Raw genomic sequence first — 20,085 nt, 5'->3', positions numbered from 1 at the left:
CCCATCTTGCTGATATGGCCGCTGAAACTTAAGTTGACCCGAACGGGCTGGAAAACCATAGTGATAGATTTGAACCAGAGGCGCACTGATATGAGTTGATGGTGCCACTGTAGGCTGGCTGCCCAGAATAAGGCACATAAGGACCATGACTCTCTGAAGCAATGTGAGATGCCTGAAACACTGACTAAAATTGCCTTGGAGGATGGCCTCTACCAAAAGTACCCCTACCTCCAGATGAGGCACCACTGAAACCGCCGAAATAACGAGGCCTATTATTAGACACTTGCCCCCTCTCCTGAGAACGAACCATCTCGATCCGTCTAGAAGGAAATACCATTCCCGATCTCCTTGGCCATCTGTAGCCTGATAGTGTAAGTGAGTCCATTAATAAATCTCCTCACTATCTCCCTCTCAGTAGGGAGCAAGATAATGGCATGACGATCTAGGTCCACAAAACGAGTCTCGTACTAAGTGACAGTTATACTCCCCTACTAATGACGATCAAACTGCCTACGGTACTCCTCTCTTAGGGTGACAGGGATGAACTTCTCTAGAAATAGCTGCGAAAACTGATCCCAAGTAAGTGCAGGTGACCCAGCTAGTCTAGTCAACATATAATCTCTCCACCATCTCTTGGGCGGAACCAGCCATCTGAAACATAGAAAAATTGACCCTATTGGTCTCAAATATACCCATGTTCCGTAGCATCTCCAGAGGCGGATGCAGTGTGAGAGTTACGGGTTCAATTGAACCCATAACTTTCAACGCGGAGTAGAAATTTATGTGTAAAAATTCATTAAAATTGCAAAAATAATGGATTTGAACCCATAACTTTAAATATATAATGCGTTAAATGTAAAAAATCTTAAAAATTAAACTCATAGAATTTAAATCCTGGATTCGCCTCTAAGCACCTCATGGCAACTGTCTAGATAATCCTATGGGTCCTTAGAAGAAGAACCACTGAAGTGAACTAGAAAGAGCTTGGTAAAGTTTCCCAATCTCAATAAAGCCTCAGAAGACATGGCGGGCCTATCATTGGCCTATGCCACAATAACCGGCTGAACCACCCAAACTGGCGGGGCTGCTGGAGTTTGATACTAGGGAGCCATCTGCTCTGGGGTGTGAGTAGCGGGAGTCTATGATCCTTCCCGAGCCCGAGAGACGGTTGGTGCCACCGGGAATGTATTGGTCTGGGCCACACTCTCTATAAGGTCCACCAAACGAACTAGAACGTCCTAAAGCACTAGAGTGGTTATGAACCCCTTTGGGACCTGAGCTGGTCCAACGGGTACAGTCTGAGCTGGAACCTCCTTATCAAAATCAACTTGAGGCTCCACTGCTGGTGCTGCTGCTCGAGCTCTAGGCTGAGCTCTGTCTCGGCCTCGACCTCTGGCACGACCTCGGCCTCGACTTCTGCCCCTAGTAAGAGCTGCCACTGGGGGCTCCGGCTGCTGTCCAGCTATAGATGCAGTGCGTGTTCTCGCCATCTGTGAGAGAACAAAAATATAAGAGTTCAATCATCAATGATAATAAAATCGCACGACAGTGAAGAATAGAAGTGAAATTATTCCTAAACTCCATAGCCTTTGGAAGATAAGTACAGATGTCTCCATACCGATCCTCCATATTCTACTAAGCTTGCTTGTGACTCGTGAGACCTAGGTAACCTAGTGCTCTGATATCAACTTATCACGACTTGAACATCCTACCTTCGGGACTGTGATGACGCCTAATATTTCACTTGCTAGGCAAGCCAACGTTATATTAGTTTTAAGCCATCTTAAACCATTCAAGTTAACTGATGTCGATTACTGAAATAACAGAGATAAAATGCAGAAAGCCATAACAATTGAAATATCTAAATACAACCCCGAATCTGGTGTCACAAGTGCACGAGCTACTAGAATAATACAGATAAAGGTCTGAATGAAAGTTAAATTGTCTGAAAGAAAATACACTGCTAAGATAAAGTAGAAAGGGATTTCAGGGCTGTAAAATCCGAGCAGTTGTACCTCAAGTCTCCGTACCGATAGTCAACCCCAACAATCTACTGACTGTCGCTGGGACTGACTTCAAAATCTGCACAAGAAGTACAGAGTGTAGTATGAGTACGACCGACCCCATGTACTCTATAAGTGCAGAGCCTAACTGCGACGAAGTAGTGATGAGGCTAAGGCGGGTCACTTACAATAACCTGTATGCAATATAAAGAATAATGACAGGAAAGGAACATACGGAAAAATAAGGCAGTTAACTCATGAAAATAACTAACTCCTCTAAAACCAGTAAATACATAAATGCAAATCCTCAGAGTCCCGTACGAAAGCACCGAAGCAAGCACAATACAACAAGGAATGTAAAATATATAAACTATTGCGGCGCGTGACGCGATCCCACCATACAACATGATTTTTCCTTATTCCACCATGTAAATCAATAATAATAAGTAAATATATGTTGCGGAGCGTAACCCGATCCCAACATATAATTAGAGTCAACATCATAATCTTCCCTTATTTCATCATATCAATCCACCCTTATTTCACCATATCAATCCACCCTTATTTCACATATTGCAGCGCGCAATGCAATCCTACCGTATCAATATAAATCCTTCCTTATTTCACCATATCAATTTACCCTTATTTCACTTGTTGTGGCGCACAACCAATCCCACCATATCAATATAAATAAATCAATAAGTGCAATCAATTTAAACAACTCGAATAAGAAGAATCTCTACGATTAACAAATATGAAAGCTACATATCAAGAAGGAATCTCGTACCAAATTATGAAAGGCTACAATTAATATTGAGGAATAAGACAAGTTAAATATATGACTAAGGGTACAAGTAAGACAAGTATCATTTAAGCATAGGAGCATGGAAGAAATTAACATTTATAATGCGAGAATAATAAATGACAAGTAACAAGTTAAGGCATAGGAAGCAATTAAAGCATGTAACAGTCAAGACATGAAATGCTATAATTAACAAAATACGGCTGGACATGGAAACAAGTAATTGACGGCATATAGACACTCGTCACCTCGCATGTACACCGCGGCTCATGATTTCACATAGCACATAGATCAAAGATTCCTAATTCCCTCAAATCAAGGTTAGATCCAACACTTACCTCACTCTACAATCAACTCAGAGCTCTACCGGGTCCTTTCCTCTAGAGTCCTTCTCCGAACCAATCGAATCTAACAAAAATCGACTCAATAACATCAAATAATGCTAGGGAAATCAATTACAATACATAAAGTTAAGATCTTTACACTTTTTTCAAAAAGTCAACCCAGTTTTGCTTGGTCAAAACCTGAGATTTGGGCCAAAACCAATTTACCCATTCACCCCCGAGCCTAATTATGTAATTAGTTTCGAAATTCGACCCCAAATTGAGGTCTAAATTCCAAATTTGCAAAAAACTCCCAATTCTTTCCAAATCCCTATTTTTCTACCATGAAAAAATAAAGATTAGTGCTAGAAATTAATAAGTGATGATGGAAGTGGAAGACAGTAAGTTAAATTAGACTAACCTATGAAAGAGTGATGAAATTTCTTCTCTAAATCGCCTCTAGGCCGAGCTCTCATGAAAAGATGGTGAAAAATGGGTGAAATCCCATATTTGGAAATATTCAAGGTCTGGGCGTCAGGCCTTCTTCGCGTTCATGAAGGGCCTGCTGCATTCGTGATACACAGCGGTCTAAACGGCCTACGCGTTTGCGAGTTTACTCATGCGTTCGCGAAGGCTGCTCCCCCAGGCCTTCACGTTCGTGAAGCCAACGTTCGCGTAGAGCAAACCACAGGTCCCCTTCCCAGGTCCTTAACCCTATGCGTTCGCGAAAGGTTGCCCGTGTTCGCAAAGGACAACCCCCCACAACTTTGAGTTCGCGTATAAGCCATTGCATTTGCGATGAAGAAAACGTTTCCCAGCCCAGATTACTCTTTGCGATCGCGGAAGTATCTTCGCGATCACGAAGAAGAAAACACCAGATGACAGCAGAAGCCAAAACCAGAAATTTTCTTACTTTCAAAGTCATCCGTAGCCTATCCAAAACCCACCCGAGTCCTCAGGGCTCCAAACCAAACATGCACACAAGTCCAGAAATATTATACGAACTTGCTCCCGCGATCAAAACATCAAAATAACATCTAGAACTACGAATCAGGCACCAAAATGAATGAAATTTTTAAAGAAACTTAAGAACTTTCATTTTAACAACCGAACGTCCGAATCACGTCAAATAAATTTTGTCTTGCATTTCCAGACAAGTCATAAATACGATAATGAACTTATACCAAGTTCCGAAACTAGAATTCGGACCTGGTAGCAACAAAGTCAAACCATGGTCAAACTTGAAATTTCTTTAAACCTTTAAACTTTTAGTTTTTAGCAAATTCTATTTAAGTTAGGGACTTCCGAATTCGATTTCGGGCATACGCCCAAGTCCCAAATTACGATACAGACCCACTGAGACCGTCAAAATACTGATGCGAGTCCATTTGCTCAAAACGTTGACTGAAGTCAACTCAAAGGAGTTTTAAAGCACGATTTAACATTTTAATCAAATTTTCACATAAAACCTTCCGGAAAAAGACACGGACTACGTACGCAAATCGAGAAAGGCTAAACGGAGCTATTTAGGGTTTCAAAATACAGAATTGAGGGTTAAAACTATAAATGACCTATCAGATCATCAGAATTATATTAAGTATGTTATTGTTATTGCTATTATTAACTTAATATTGAACATAAAATACAACTTTTAAGCCTAAAAAGGTAAAGCGACAATAAACTCAAAATAATTGTCTAATGTTAAATTACTTTAATTTTTGAAAATTTGTAATTAAATCTCATATCAGTCGTATTATTAACTTAAGTAACGATGTGTATTAAAAATGAATTTTATTAATTTAATTAAAGAAGTACAATAATATAAAGTTATTATTCATAAATAGCTAAATATTTAAAATGCCTTGAATTGGTTTAAGTCAGGATTAAAATGCGTGACAATTGAAACGTTTGAGAATCAAAGTGATGTATTTTAATTACTATATAAAATATAATGGAAAAAACTTACCCGCACCGAGTTACACCAAATCAATAGATACATGACATGTGTCTTGCATATGGACTTCAATCATTTAACCATAGTAAATTATATGCATTCTTATCTAATTAAATTAATTAACCATAATGAGTTAATATAGTTTGGTGTAAACACATGGTGTGAATAAGTAGTTACCGAAATGTAATTGCTTTCAACTGACATACTTTCATTACATGGAAACACATGAAAATATAATGTGAGGTCACAACGGAGCCTCCTCCGTCTATCTAGCCTGGTTAGCATCAACATCCAAATCGATGTTAGGATCGAAAAATCAGGTGTCATGCGGAAGCTAGCAAAACAAATCTTGAACGTCGATAAATCATACAACAAAGAAAAATATATTAGAAGTGACACAAACATATAACGTGGTTCGGTCAACTGGCTCACGTCCACAGCGGAGATGAGCAATTCACTATATAAAAGTGAGTACAAAATATCGAGAGAACAACCTCACGAAGAAGCAAACATAAGTGACACACTAACACTTGTCCGGTAAAGTTCTCTTCCTAAACACGACTCTCAAATTCCATATGGCTATATTGTGGATGCTGATGAATGAGAAGGAATGATCCTCAATTTATATAAGTCCAAAACTTTTTCCTCAAGAAAAAGGATTAGCCAAATATGAGAGATTTATAATTTTCTTCTACAAGAAGGAAAACCCAATTATGGTAAACATGTTACCTTGTCCTTTAACAAATAGGAAAACTAAATATGATAACAAAATCAAGAAAACACCTAACAGTCGAAAACCTTCATTTTTCTCAACAAGCCAATCTCCTTTAGCATTGTACAAATCACTATATTATCATACAAGGTCCTACAACTGAACAATGTAAACATTGAAATCTTAAAAAATTTCAAAGGATTGAAGCTTAGGCCTTAAAGAAGCAATTAGATGCAGATGGTGCTAGAAAGTCCTTCTGAGAAGCACCAGTAATAATACTCTAAAATTACAAAGACAAGAGAAGGTGAATTTTTCAAATTAGACGTTCAATTGTGCAACTGATATGATTTCAAAAATATCCAATCAATACCTGAATAAATACAGAGAAAGTACAAAATTACATAAGTGGAAGACACCTTTTCAAACATTTACGACAGACCTTGCACCATAGAGCAAAAATGTCCAAGCCAATTGTAATGACAAAACCAGAAGTTGGATTCATGTATAGTCCCTAAAGGTAGTGAGTGCATAAACCCTTTAATTCTCAAATTGAATATTGGTTCCCCCTTTGTTTCATTTTATGTAATTCAGTATTAGCAAATACCAATAACCAAATACGAGATAAATGCTCTCGTGTCTGAAATATAACATTACTACACGATATAAGAGCACGGAGCTCGACATACTCCATAAAGTTCAAATAACAGCTAAATAAAGGTCACTAACTTTGGATTCCTGTAAAAGAATATAAGCATCCAACCCAGGTGGTCTAAGGCAATATAAATCCATTTTAAAAACTCTTACACAACTAATGAAGGATAAGTTTATCGTCTAACAATATTAAATAACTGCACATACACATGCTATCAGAAATCAGAACAGAATCGCATTCGAAATTCAACATGAAAATTTGATGAACTCCATCTGCCATTGGAAGGGGTACTGGTGGAAGGTGTACTCAAGCTAGCGCGAACACTTGTTATAAAAGAATCCAAGAAAAATACGCTATTTAAACTTACCCTCAAACACGATTAGTGTTCCACTGATCCATCAACTCGGGGTTGTTTGTCTTTAAAACTTGAAGTTTTGGACAATGAATATGTGATACTTTGGATGAATAAAGAAAGTCTTTCAACACCATCTTAGTTAGGCTTTCACAAAGTAGGTAAAATTTTCCTACACTCATATGATGAATTTGTAATAACTCGAGTTTCTTGTGTTGAATGCGCAGATTCTTCAACGACTTGCTACAACCACGAAGACAAAGATTCTTCAAGAACTCACAATTACCAATGATGTCAATTATGGTTTCTTCACTAACAACGCACGCCGTGAATTTTAAGGTTTTAACATTGACACAACCTTTAAAGGGCGAAGCATCTCTTAGTACATATTCATTTAATTCCACTGATCGAAGAAATCTTCCATGGAATATACTCTCTGGTAACACACTTGTTAGAACAAGAGTTCCCGAATCGAATTCATAATTACTTATAACCCACATTTTCTTATATTCATCATCCAATGTACTGCCTTTATCACAAGAAAGTGAAATTCCTCGGAGTTCCTTTTCTTCATTTTAAAGTTCAATCAATTGTGGCGTATTGTAATAGCCCCAATACATATATGGGAAGTGATTCAAGTGAAAAAATTTAACATTGCCAGTGTGTGACGAAAGACACTTGTGCAAAGTCTTCCTTTTACGTTCGAATTGATCCCTTCGACAACGACTTTCAAATTCATCATTGCCATTATCATTAACAACAGTTGTTAGATAAAAAGATAGAATATATACTAGTCGCTATGGCTTCTTTAGCGGGAATAAAGGAGATTATTGAGCATAACACTTCATCAGGAAGCTTGCTAATCAAGTCTAGAGCTTCCATATTTCCGTCAGTGGCAATTGATAACCTAACGCAACTGCCGCTTTTGCATGCCCTTGTAAGTTGTAACTAGCTTCTCTGCCTATATATATATTACGTGTCAAATTTAACGTGTCAATTTTTTTTTCCTATATATCTATATCTATCTATCTATATCTATATTATTGTAAAAGCATGAATCTTAATGTCGGATTACCAAAATAGCCTTAAAATATTAAGCATAATAACTCGCAATAAAATGACATAATCGGAATTCTAGACATTAACTTTGTAATCCTATTAGTTTTAGGACATAATACTACACGTTAAGAATTCTACATGATTATCTTTAAAAATCTTATTAGTATAATTATTTTCTGATATAGATATTAGCCTTGTAACCCTATTACTTTTAGGATATACTTATGAATTTTAATTAATATCCATGGAATTGAAAACAAGTAGGTCGACCATCATTGGTTACCAAGCGCATAATAAAATATTTTAATAATATTTCTTTAGTTACAACTTTTAAATAATAGAACCTGATACAACCATAATATAACTACTGATATGAAGTTGTACATTAAGCACTTGAATTTAATCATTATATTCCACTTTTTTTTTTTAATTTTTATTTTTTGCATTTATTTAACAAGCGATTCTCTGAATAAAACAAAACGAATGTGGAGGATTTCCATGAGCATGTCGGCCCCAAGCTTGCGGATGGAGAGTAACCATTGCTGATAAGGTAAAAATAAAAATAAAAATAGAAATCTATCTATCTATATCTATATTATTATAAAGACATAAATAAAATATTAGATTACAAAAATAGCCTTTTAATATTAAACATAATAACTCACAATATAATAAAAGAACTTAATCGGAATTCTAGATATTAGCCTTGTAATCCCATAGTTTTAGCAATATATTGGATATCGATGAACCATTTAGTAGAAAAGTAATAGTTTGGGAGGTGATTTTTGTCAAGTGCGATCAGTTATTCCAAAATTGACCAAAGCAGAAACTGTACAAGCTAACTTGCCAAAATTATACTAATGATCTCAAATGAAAAATATTCAAATGACAAGAAACATAAAAGTAAGAACCTTTCCAACATTCAATGACTTCTTGGCCCGCGTTAGAAACAAAGAAGAGCATCCAATAAAAGATGATTTGGTTCTTCTAGAATACTTGGTTATCAACCCCAATGGTAATAGTAGTGCATTTAATAAAGAAAATATCTTCATCATTAGATTAAAACGCAATTTGTGCAAATTACATAATAGAAATTAAAGAGCTATCTTAGCTGGCAGACATTAATATGTTGATCAACTAAATAAAACGTTGATTGCTAAGTTTTATGGTAAAAACAAATTTTTTTTTTAGTTTTGACTCAACAGAAGATGATACAACAATAACTACCAAGAAGAATACTTAAATACTTTAATACCAATTACCTTCTATTGTATATATTTGTTGTCAAGTTCATTATTTCTTACGTATGTTAGTGTCACTATATATATATAAAATAGACTAAGTTAAAATTGATCTTCCATTTAATATAGGTTTATGCCCGTCATGCTAATGAAAACTTAGATTTGCTAAATAACTTATGTAATAATACACATATGGTATATAGAAGTCTTGACAATAACATCATATATGCAGAACTTATGATATTGGTCAATGTGCGTCTAAGTATGTGTTTATCCCCAAAATCAATGTTCGTCTTCCGAAACTAAAGAATATCCTTTTGAATTTGTGTGAAAATAATTTTCAGTATGTTTATGTTTTGTAGTTATAATAAATAAAGCACAAGGATCGACATCCTAAATATTAAACTATATTTATCACAATATGTTTTCTTACACGAATAATTATATGTTGTATTTTTCAAGAGAGGTATCAACATCGACAACAAGTGTTCTGGTTTTAGAAGGAAACATATACAAAAAAATACCGTCTATAAAGAAGTGTTCGGTAAGATACCATCACATTAGATACATTTATATTACAATACATAATTATCTACTTAACATGACTAAAACTGATCATTTATATAAGTTCCGATGATATCCTTTCATTTTGAATTCACATATTATGCTAATGTAACAATATTTTTTGGCATTTAAATTATTGTTGTAGTATTACATATAATTTTCTCTCATTAATTAAATTTTATTATTTTTTCATATAAGTAAACATTTAAATCATCATGTGTCATTATTAACGTGCAATGCACGTTTATAGATACTAGTACTATAATAAGTACATATATACCTTTTTTTTTCAAAGTTTTTTAGTTTCTAGGGTGTGTTTGGTATAAAGGAAAATGTTTTCCATGGAAAATATTTCCAAGAAAATATTTTCTTGGAAAACAAGGAGTAATCTTATTCATTTCTGGTGTTTGGTATGCAAATTAAGGATATATTTTCTCAAGAATATTCATAAATAATTTTGATACAATAAACATGAAGCCATAAACTTTCGAACAAACAACCTTCTGAACCCACAAATTTCATAAACTTCTGAACCGCAAAACTTTCGAAACCGCGAAATTTCGAACCCGTAAACTTTATAATTTCTAAACCCGTAAATTTCAAAACACATAAACCTCCGAACTCATAACTTTCGAACTTGTAAACCGAAAGATGAAAAAAGTAAAACTGAAAATGTAAAAAAAAATATTTTTTCCCGGGGTTGGGGGAGGGGGGTGCAGAAAAAAAAAATTAGAAATTTGAAAATTACAAAAAAGATAAAAAACAAATTGTACGGGAGTGGGGGAAGGGGGTGGGGACAGTGGGGAGAGGGGGGCAAAGAAAAATAGAAATTTGAAAATTACAAAAAAAGGTGGGGGTGTGGGGGTGGGTGGGTGGTGACGAAAAAAAACTTTTTTGAAGAGAGGGCATGGGGTGGTGTTAGGTGGGTGGGTGTGGGGTGGGTTGATGAGGGTAAAAAAAATAGGGTGGGGAAGCTTGAGAAGGAGTTTTAGAAAATATTTCCCCTTCTCTTGATAGGGAAAATATTTTTCTCCAATTGGAGGAAAATGAGTTGATGATGAAAATATTTTCCCAAACATTTAAGCCAACCAAACAGGAGAAAATTGGAAAACATTTTCCTTCGCACCAAACACACCCCTAATAAATATCTTTTTTCTTTTAATAATTTATATATGATCCCCTTTATAAGGCTCTTACCTAATTGTTAATGTCTTCAATTATATCCTTTCCTTTTTTCTCTTCTCTCTCTCTCTTCTTATATGCAATTTAAACTGCCAATTCATATAGCTTTTTACTTAATGGTGGTCCCAATCGGTGTTTTAAAAAGTGTGAATATAAGGTGAGGCATTTTACATATGCCTCAGCCGGGCATAAGCCCCGTAAATATTTAATTTTTAATAGTTTATAAAATAATATAATTACAGTAAAACTTTATAAATAGGTAAATTGCATATTGAAGTCAAAACTCTCTCTGTGTGTGTATACACACACATTATATACACACACATATATATGTGTGTGTGTGTGCGCACGTGTGCTCTATCCCCACAAAATAGTAGTCAAAACAATTCATTATACACTACTTATAAGCACAAGTAACTTGAATTGAAAAGAATACAGTTTTCTACATGGAGCAACAAAAATGATGAATAGCCGACAATTTGAACTTTGAATTTGCTGTTATGGAGGAAAATGGAGTTCTCTTTGTATTGCAAAAAAAAATTAACCATTCGTTGATTTTGGGAGATAATAGCAGAATAACAAAAACTAAAAAATTGAAAAGGGCCATAAATTAAGGCTTCTAGCAATAAAAAAACTCTTGACATTAAAAACTTAATGTTTCAGTTTCTTTTTAAAACTTTTTGAGTAATTACAAGTTGACTCTTGAGAATTTGGGTATTATATTAAGGACTTATTCAGCAAATTTTGTTTTGATTTGAAAAGGTCTTTGGGGCTTACGCCTCACTACAAAAAACACGCATCAATGCCCGGGCGGACCCCCCAATAGCTAGGCGTACGCCTCTTGAGACTTTTACCCCACCATTACCTCGGGGTATTTTTGGTGTGTCTCACCTCAGGCTCGCCCGAAAATAACTTTTAAAACACTGGTTCCCACTTCCTATGACGAAAATCACGCATAATGTTTCGCACTCATTAACACACGTAAAGTTTACTGTACTACAATTGATTAATGAGAAAAATCAGTTGATTAATTTAAATTAATATGGCTCCTAATATTAAATTAAAAAGTTTTGAAGCTTTGAATTCGATATTCGGGTTTTACCACTTGTGATTTATTTGGATTGGGTGTTCTTGCAAGTGATTGAGAATATTCTTTGAATTTTATATCTTAATTTTGAGGGAGATTGGTTGAGTATAGAGTTGGTTTTTGGTGAAAATTCAAATTGAAACTCGAAGAAGAAGAAGTTGAAGGAATTGTATGATAATTGGGTCTGAATTATAGCTAATACATCAATAACTAAAACATAATTGTACCATAAATATATCATACTTGTATTACAATTGTATTTAACTTGTATCTGATACATTAATACCTAATACAATACTAATATAATTATCATACATTTGTAATACAAATTGCGATATATTTGTGAAATTATGATACAATAGTGATCTTTATCTTCTTCAAGTTTCAATCACAACTCTAAATTTAAAATCTGATATAATATTGTATTGTAATTGTATTTGTATTGTATTAAGTATTATTTTAGGTATTGATGTGTCATATACAAGTAACATACAATTTTTATACGATTGTGACACAATTCTAAAACAATTGTGATACATTTATCATACAATTCCTGCAACTTCGTTTTTTCCGAGTTTCAATCTAAAATTTTACCTAAAACCAACTCTAAACTTAATCATTTTCCCTCAAAATTGAGAAGGTATATTCTCGATCATTTGCAAGAATACCCAACTCAAATAATTCACAAATCATAAATTTTGAATATTAAAATTAAAGTTTTAAAACTTTTTAATGGATATTAATGGAGGAACCTTTGTTGCTACAATTTTAGAGACAAAATTTTTGCCTTTTTCGTTTTCACTATGTGACAAGTACCGATTTTAGGTGATAAGTACAAGGTAGAGAAAATGGGATGTGAAATCTTTTAAAAATAGATAAAATTCAAATTTTTACGAGGGGGTGGATGAAGGAGAGAGAATGGAATGCTAAATTTAAGGAATATTCTACTTTCCTCTTTTTTTTATGGTTTTGTATAAATATAGATATAAAATGTAATTAAGTACGAACCTAAACAAAAGTGGTAATAAGTTTCTATTATAGTATAGCTAGGTAAATTTTCCTCAAAATATTTGGGTACATACTCATTGTAGGCCTATGCGTCGAGCCGAGCCAGTGGAGCCCAAGCAAATCCCAACAGATATTTACTAGATCATTGAGCTGAGACCAATCGATATTTTTTTGGTAAGTAAATAATTTTATTTACCAGTATCAATATATATAAAACACCCAATCAAATTGAGCCTAGACAGTCCCTAGGCTCAGCAACTCTATCTACTCAGCAACCATACAATTCTAAGGATAAAAGTTCAGTTCTTCAAGCTTCTTGCTAGTCTACTCTGCATTAATCCTCTACTTATCACCTCTTGAATAATGTGTCTAATTAGCACTTTAGTCTGTTGTTGTTTCCCTTGAAAGACTCTCATATTCCTTTCTCTCTATATATGGTATATAGCACAAACCTGAGTTATTCTATATATTTGTGCATCTGCATTTCTACCCTTTGTGTTGTTCTCTGCCCATTCTATCTCCCTCTGTCAGTCTAGAGAACTTCTCGATATGCCTTGTCATCTCAATAACTTCTCCCATATTCTCTAAGAGACCACACACCTAAAAAATAGGTGCTCCATGGTCTCACTTTCTTCATTACACATAGGACAACTTAGATTATCAGCTATCCCCCAGGCATTCAATCTGTCCCTTCTGAGTAATCTTCTTTGTATAGCCAAGTTCATCACAAATATCCATTTTGGAGCTCATGCATTGCTGTATGTTAGCCTTCTCTAGGTCACTTTCTAAAACTCTCCTTGCATGATATTGTATAACTTCTTAACAGAAAAGAAGTTCCAACTAACTTGTCACGACTCTAAAATCCGACCCATCATGATGGCGCCTATCGTGAAACTATACCAGCCTCAACTCAACAATCAACACGATATTAATAAGTTGAAAAATATTTACGAAAGCTTTTAACAGTTAAGGAACCATTTGAAACATAAGAAATTTATTGAAATAGATACAATCTAGCCCAAAATCGGGGTGTCAGTAAGTGCATGAGCGTCTAAGAGAAATACAAAGTCTAACATAATGTCTAAGGGAACAACTGAAATACAACTGAAAAGTAAGGTGGAGATCCAAGGCTTGCGAATGTCGTGCAGGTACCTCAATAATCTTCTAAGTGAGAAGCCTCGATCGAACATCCGCCACTGGATCCAAAGTGCCTGAATCTGCACACGAGGTGTCAACCTTTGGACTAATAGGTAGTGACGAACTCAACCTCCTCCAGGATAACAGAAATAATGGACATAAATGTAGGCACGCTTTCAGTTAAAATAAACAGCTCGAACAATAAACCAGAGCAAGTACGAACAAGGTAAAGAAGTGTAACTCTGCTACATCTACATGTCTATGCGCATGCTATATGAAATGCACCATGCTGAGTGCCTCATGTGTCCACAATCCCAAATTTTTGTCCACTCAGTACTATATATGGCTCGTACGGCCCAAGTAAGATCCATCCCGGAATATATACATCTCTGACACAGTCACTCAGTACTGAGGAAGGCCATTCCAACCTATGGAGAAGATCCATCTCTAGATAATAACAATAACAACCTCACAACCACTCGGTACTGTATATGGATCACAAGGCCCAAGGAAGATCCATCCCAATATATATATACACCACTGACAACAGTCATCCGGTACCAAGGAAGGCCATTCCAGCCTATGGAGAAGATCCATCTCCAAATATAAATACTTCGGACAAGATCCATGTCCAGGGAAGATCCATCCCTCAATATCATCAACTGCGCTCACTGGGGGTGTAAAGACTCCGGAGGGGCTTCTCTTAGCCCAAGCGCTATAACAAGCCAATGAAGGCATGTTCAATATCTTGCTGCGGCGTGCAATCCGATCCCATACTATCACTCAATGTCAGGCGCTCGGCCTCACTCAGTCATCACTCTCCACTCTCACACTCACGGGCTCAAAATGTCATGATACTAGCCCGCACAATGATATGATGTGTCAAATAACAATAATCAAGACTGAGGCATGATATAATATGCATGAACATGACTGAGTACAGAATATCAATGAAGCTAATGACATGACAACAAGAAGCAACCTCTCAGGTCTCAACAGTATTGGCATAAATCCCTAACATGGTAATTAGCATGATTTACAACTCATTAACTTAATCACATAGTTACAACACAGATATAAGCAAGAAAGAGTCACTAGGCGGTGCCATGGAATGATCCAGGCCACGATTCTCACGGTGCACGCCCACACGCCCGTCACTTGGCATTTGTGTCACCTCAGTAGTAATCATAGAACACATAGTTCGTGGTTTCGAACACTCAGAACCAAGTTTGGAAGCGTTACTTACCTCAAGCCAAGCCAAATTCTATCCCGCGACGCCCTTTATGATTCGGCCTCCAAATGCTCCATCTCTAACCAAAATCAAAACCATAACATCAATATATTCTAAGGGAATAAAGCCCACGCAAAAATAATCAAATTACATAAAAAATCCCATAATTGGTCAAATCTGACCCACGGGCCCACACCTCGAAATCCAATAAAAATCACATCAATAGAATCCTTATCCTACCACGAGTCTATACGTACCATGAACATCAAAATCGGACCTCAAATGGCCCCTCAAATTATCACTCAAAGCTCTCCAAAACTCAAGCCCTAATCTCCCAGTTTCTTCTCTAATTCCCCCATTAATTTCATGACTATACCATGGAATAATTGCCACAAACTTAAGATATAAGGTCCAAGTAACTTACCCCATTGAAAATCCTTGACTCCTCTTGAAAATCACTGCCCAAAGCTCAAATCCCGACCAAAAATGGTGAAGAATGACCAAAAATTCGCGAAGGAGCTTTTATATACACTCTGCCCAGCACTTTCGCATCTGCGGTCCCCATTACGCATCTGCTGGGCCTCATCTGCGCAAAATCCTCCGCTTATACGGAGTTTCATTAAAAGGCATTTCCTCTTCTGTGGTTGCCTGACCGCACCTGCGGTCATCGCGGATGCGGGGACCAAACCGCACCTTTGACCCCTGCTGCGCACCTGCTCAACATAACCGCTTTGGCGGACCTCGCACCTGCGGTCCCCAATCCGTAGGTGCGGAAATAATAGGAACAACAAAATCTACAGCACACCTCAAATTCCAAACTTTCCGATAACCATCCGAAATCATCTCGAGGCCCCCGGGACCTCATCCAAAAATACGAACAAGTCACATAACATCATTCATACACCGAATCAACCTCGGATTCAAGCCTAAGAACTTATAAACTTTTAAATTCCACAAATGACGTCAAAACCTATCAAATCAACTCCGAATGAACTGAAATTTTGCACACACGCCAAAAATGACACTACGGACCTACTCTAATTTCCAGAATTCCATTCCGACCTCTATATCAAGATTTTTACTGGCAACCAAAAAATGACAAATTTCCAACTTCGCCAATTCAAGCTTAAATCTTCCACGGACCTCCAAAATACATTCCGGACGTGCTCCCAAGTTCAAAATCACCTAATGGAGCTAAACAAATCATAAAAAGTCCAAATCGGAGATCGAATACCAAAAAGTCAAAAACTTGGTCAAACCTTCCAAATTTAAAGCTTTAATCTGCGAGTTGTTCTTCCAATTATATTCTGATTATCCTGAAAACCAAAACCGACTATTTACATAAGTCATAATACATCATACGAGGCTAGTCATGCCCGAGAACTAGCGAGCGAAGTGAAAATGCTCAAAACGACCGGTCAGGTCGTTACATCATCCCCCACTTAATACGTTCATTCTCGAACGTGCCCAGAGTTGTTCCGAAAACCATCAAATCGCTGTGTAATCTTACCATGCACATACCCGGGAGCGATCCCACATCACCCTATCTCATATAGGTCAGATAGCACAACGAATTGAAATTTCACAATCCAACCTAGCCCATAAACTTTAGAACTAACCTTCCACTTCTGAAATTATCTATAAGATCACAATCCCACATCTACACATTGAATAAATCTGAACACGCTATACCAAGACATAACCACAATTCAAGATGGAATTACAGGATATACCATACTACTCGAACACTCATAGCGAAAACTTCAAATCACAGCAACTGCTCAAAACAACCAAATATAGATGATAACCCTCTTATCAAATAAAGCCTCATTCCAACACTTTCGTACTGCCAACGATGAATTAAAACACGCAGAAAGTCATCACCATTCCTCAAATCAACCAGTCATGGAGCTCCCTCTCCTTCGGCAAGGACCATAGTATATTTCTAAGCCGCATCCCGATATTATCCTTCCAACATACTGAAATCGAATCCGATAGTATTCATTCTAGATCCCAATGACCTTATCTCATCCAACACGACTACTTTACTGACATGACACATCAATACAATCTAAATCCACAACTCGTGCGACCCCCGCACTAATAAGAAACGGTCCAAATGTACTCAAATCAAGGAAAGGTAACTCAAATGAGAGAGTTGTACTGCAAGCTCACCAATACCACCACAACACAATGCTGAGAACCCAACACATATTGTAGAACCAGAACACACGAATCTAACCCGAAGGATCATACCTCCATATAACTTTGCTACAATGCGCGACCCTATCCAAACACTAGTCCACATGAAATACCTCAAGTCGATATGCTTAAAATCTTAACGCCTAGTACCAAAAGCAACTCGTGCGAATCATTATAACCATGGTGAAGCAATGACATAACACAACACAAATCCGAAAGGACATAACCAATACGCCATCCACCGAGCAATACCCAATACTCTTCCCGCTCGAATTCCACGATGAGACCCCAACAGAACCGCACCATATGTGCCTATAACCCACAAATCATAACGCCTCGCAATATGGAAAGATAACTCATAGATCACCCCAGAACACTAATAGGCTCAATAACAATCGAATCAACACACCCCTCAACAATAGCAACTTGGAGTCAACAAGGTCGACTCGATGCAGAACGCATATCCATATTGGACTACCAATTAACCCCTTATCAAGGAGTTCCTGAAGCTGCTCCTTCAACTCCTTTAACTCCGCCGGTGCCATACGATATGACGCCCGACCACCAAATCAATACCGAAATCAACAACCATGTCCGGTGACATGCCCAGCAGCAAGAAACACATCCGGAAAAAAATCCCTCATCACCGGAACTGAATCAATAGTAGGGGTCCCTATACTAACATCCCTCCCGAAGAAGAAAGACAAACCTTCCCAACCATCCGCTGAGTCTTCAAAATAAAAAATCACCTTACTGGGAACATAATCCGTCGAATCTCGCTACTCAATCAGTGGTATCCCCGACATAGCCAACGTCGCCATTTTGGCGCAACAGTTTGGAATAACACGACACAGAGACAACTAGTCCGTCCCCAATATCACATCAAAGTCTGACTTACTAAGCAACAAAGTATCCACCTGTGTCTCCAAACCCCCGATAGTCACCATACAAGATCGATACACGCGGCCCACAACCACACCATAACCTGTTATGAGAACTCCCAGTCTCTAAATCCATATAGCACACGAATCACCATATCTGATCACAATTCTACCGCCAGAGTATATAACACACCTCTAATACCCAATCATTCCACGAGGGATACTCCTAAAATTCTTCTATGCTACCAAGCAAACTCGCATATCAGCAATTGATTAAACATGAGAGTGTCGCAATACAAATGATGTATTATTAACTCAATCACATTGCCTTTCTGAAATGCATGCCCTCATCAAGCCATAAAAATTAGCAATATCATTTCCTTAATCATCTTAAACTGCCCATGCTGCCTAAGAATTTATTACCTTCCTTTCATAACTGAATCATGACCTTTCACATGCCAATCTCAACCCTACACAATATACTGCATATACCATGCTATCCTATGACAAATATGAGAGCTTCATAATCCATTCCGAGTCACAAGCAACTACGTACTCCACTAGCCAAGAACTTTCCATTTGATCCAATCTAGAAGAAAATTTCTATACATCACATGCTCCTCAAGCCAGTAGAAAATATACATCCCTAACCGTGGTAGAAAAACCATCAAGGACTCTCCGAGTCCCACTTGTACAAAACCAAACCGTCAGGACTGAATCCTCTAACTCAACCAAGCCACGCATGCCATCAAAACCTAAAAGCATAGCCACAAAACATATGTAGAAACTCATTACCTCATAAGCACCCAAAGAACTAATCATATCCCTTACCATGCCGATCCGGCCTACTACCAAGTTGTCCTACTTATCCAAGTTACTTCTAAATTTCCTTCAAATTGATATTTCCCCTTCACCAGTACACCTCAAACTGGAACCAACATAGCAGATAACCGTGCAATCAACTAATCAATAGCAGATTCTCCCACTTGGCTCAAAGCCATAGATCAAAGCACACAATAACTCATAATACATATACTATATTTCTGTCATAATACCATAGTGAGTATTAAACTCAATCCTTCATAAGCTCGCGCAACACATACCATCTAGTACTTCAAATATTCTGCAAATCTCGCATTCGCCCTCGTAACAGTCAAGCTCACTCTCTTAAGCGACCCAAATTCAAATTGCAACATATCTATTCCACTGGTAAAAAAGATCTTCCAACAAATAACATAGGGATCACACAAACTTCAGAACACTCCGCAGGAGATAACCCACCTGCTTCGCCTCAAACTAATAGCTCTTCATACCCCTTCCACCATCACAAACATTACGCAATCACTTAATATTCCTAAGTCTGAACTCATATCGTAACATGAAATCTACTCCACTCCCCAACTAGAAAACATGAAAAGATTCTTCACACTCCCATAACTCGGGGCTATACATCAAATCAATATGGAAGTCAAGCACCAAATAGTTCTTTCTACCCCCAAGCAGACCCTTCTCGTCTCATTCAAATCATAAGAACACATCTCGTAGTCACATCATACTCATTACATAGTGATCCAGCCATCGCTTCTACTAATAGGGACATTACCAAACACATAAATTCAAAAAGCACGTGCTCACACAATCAGCACTTTAGTGCTCAAGCTATAGGTAAAACTTGACCTCAAGTCCTCTAGACTG

The sequence above is a fragment of the Nicotiana tabacum genome, chromosome 11 (genome assembly GCF_000715075.1).
Source record: "Nicotiana tabacum cultivar K326 chromosome 11, ASM71507v2, whole genome shotgun sequence".
Lineage (NCBI taxonomy): Eukaryota > Viridiplantae > Streptophyta > Magnoliopsida > Solanales > Solanaceae > Nicotiana > Nicotiana tabacum.
This window is presented reverse-complemented; position numbering follows the sequence as displayed.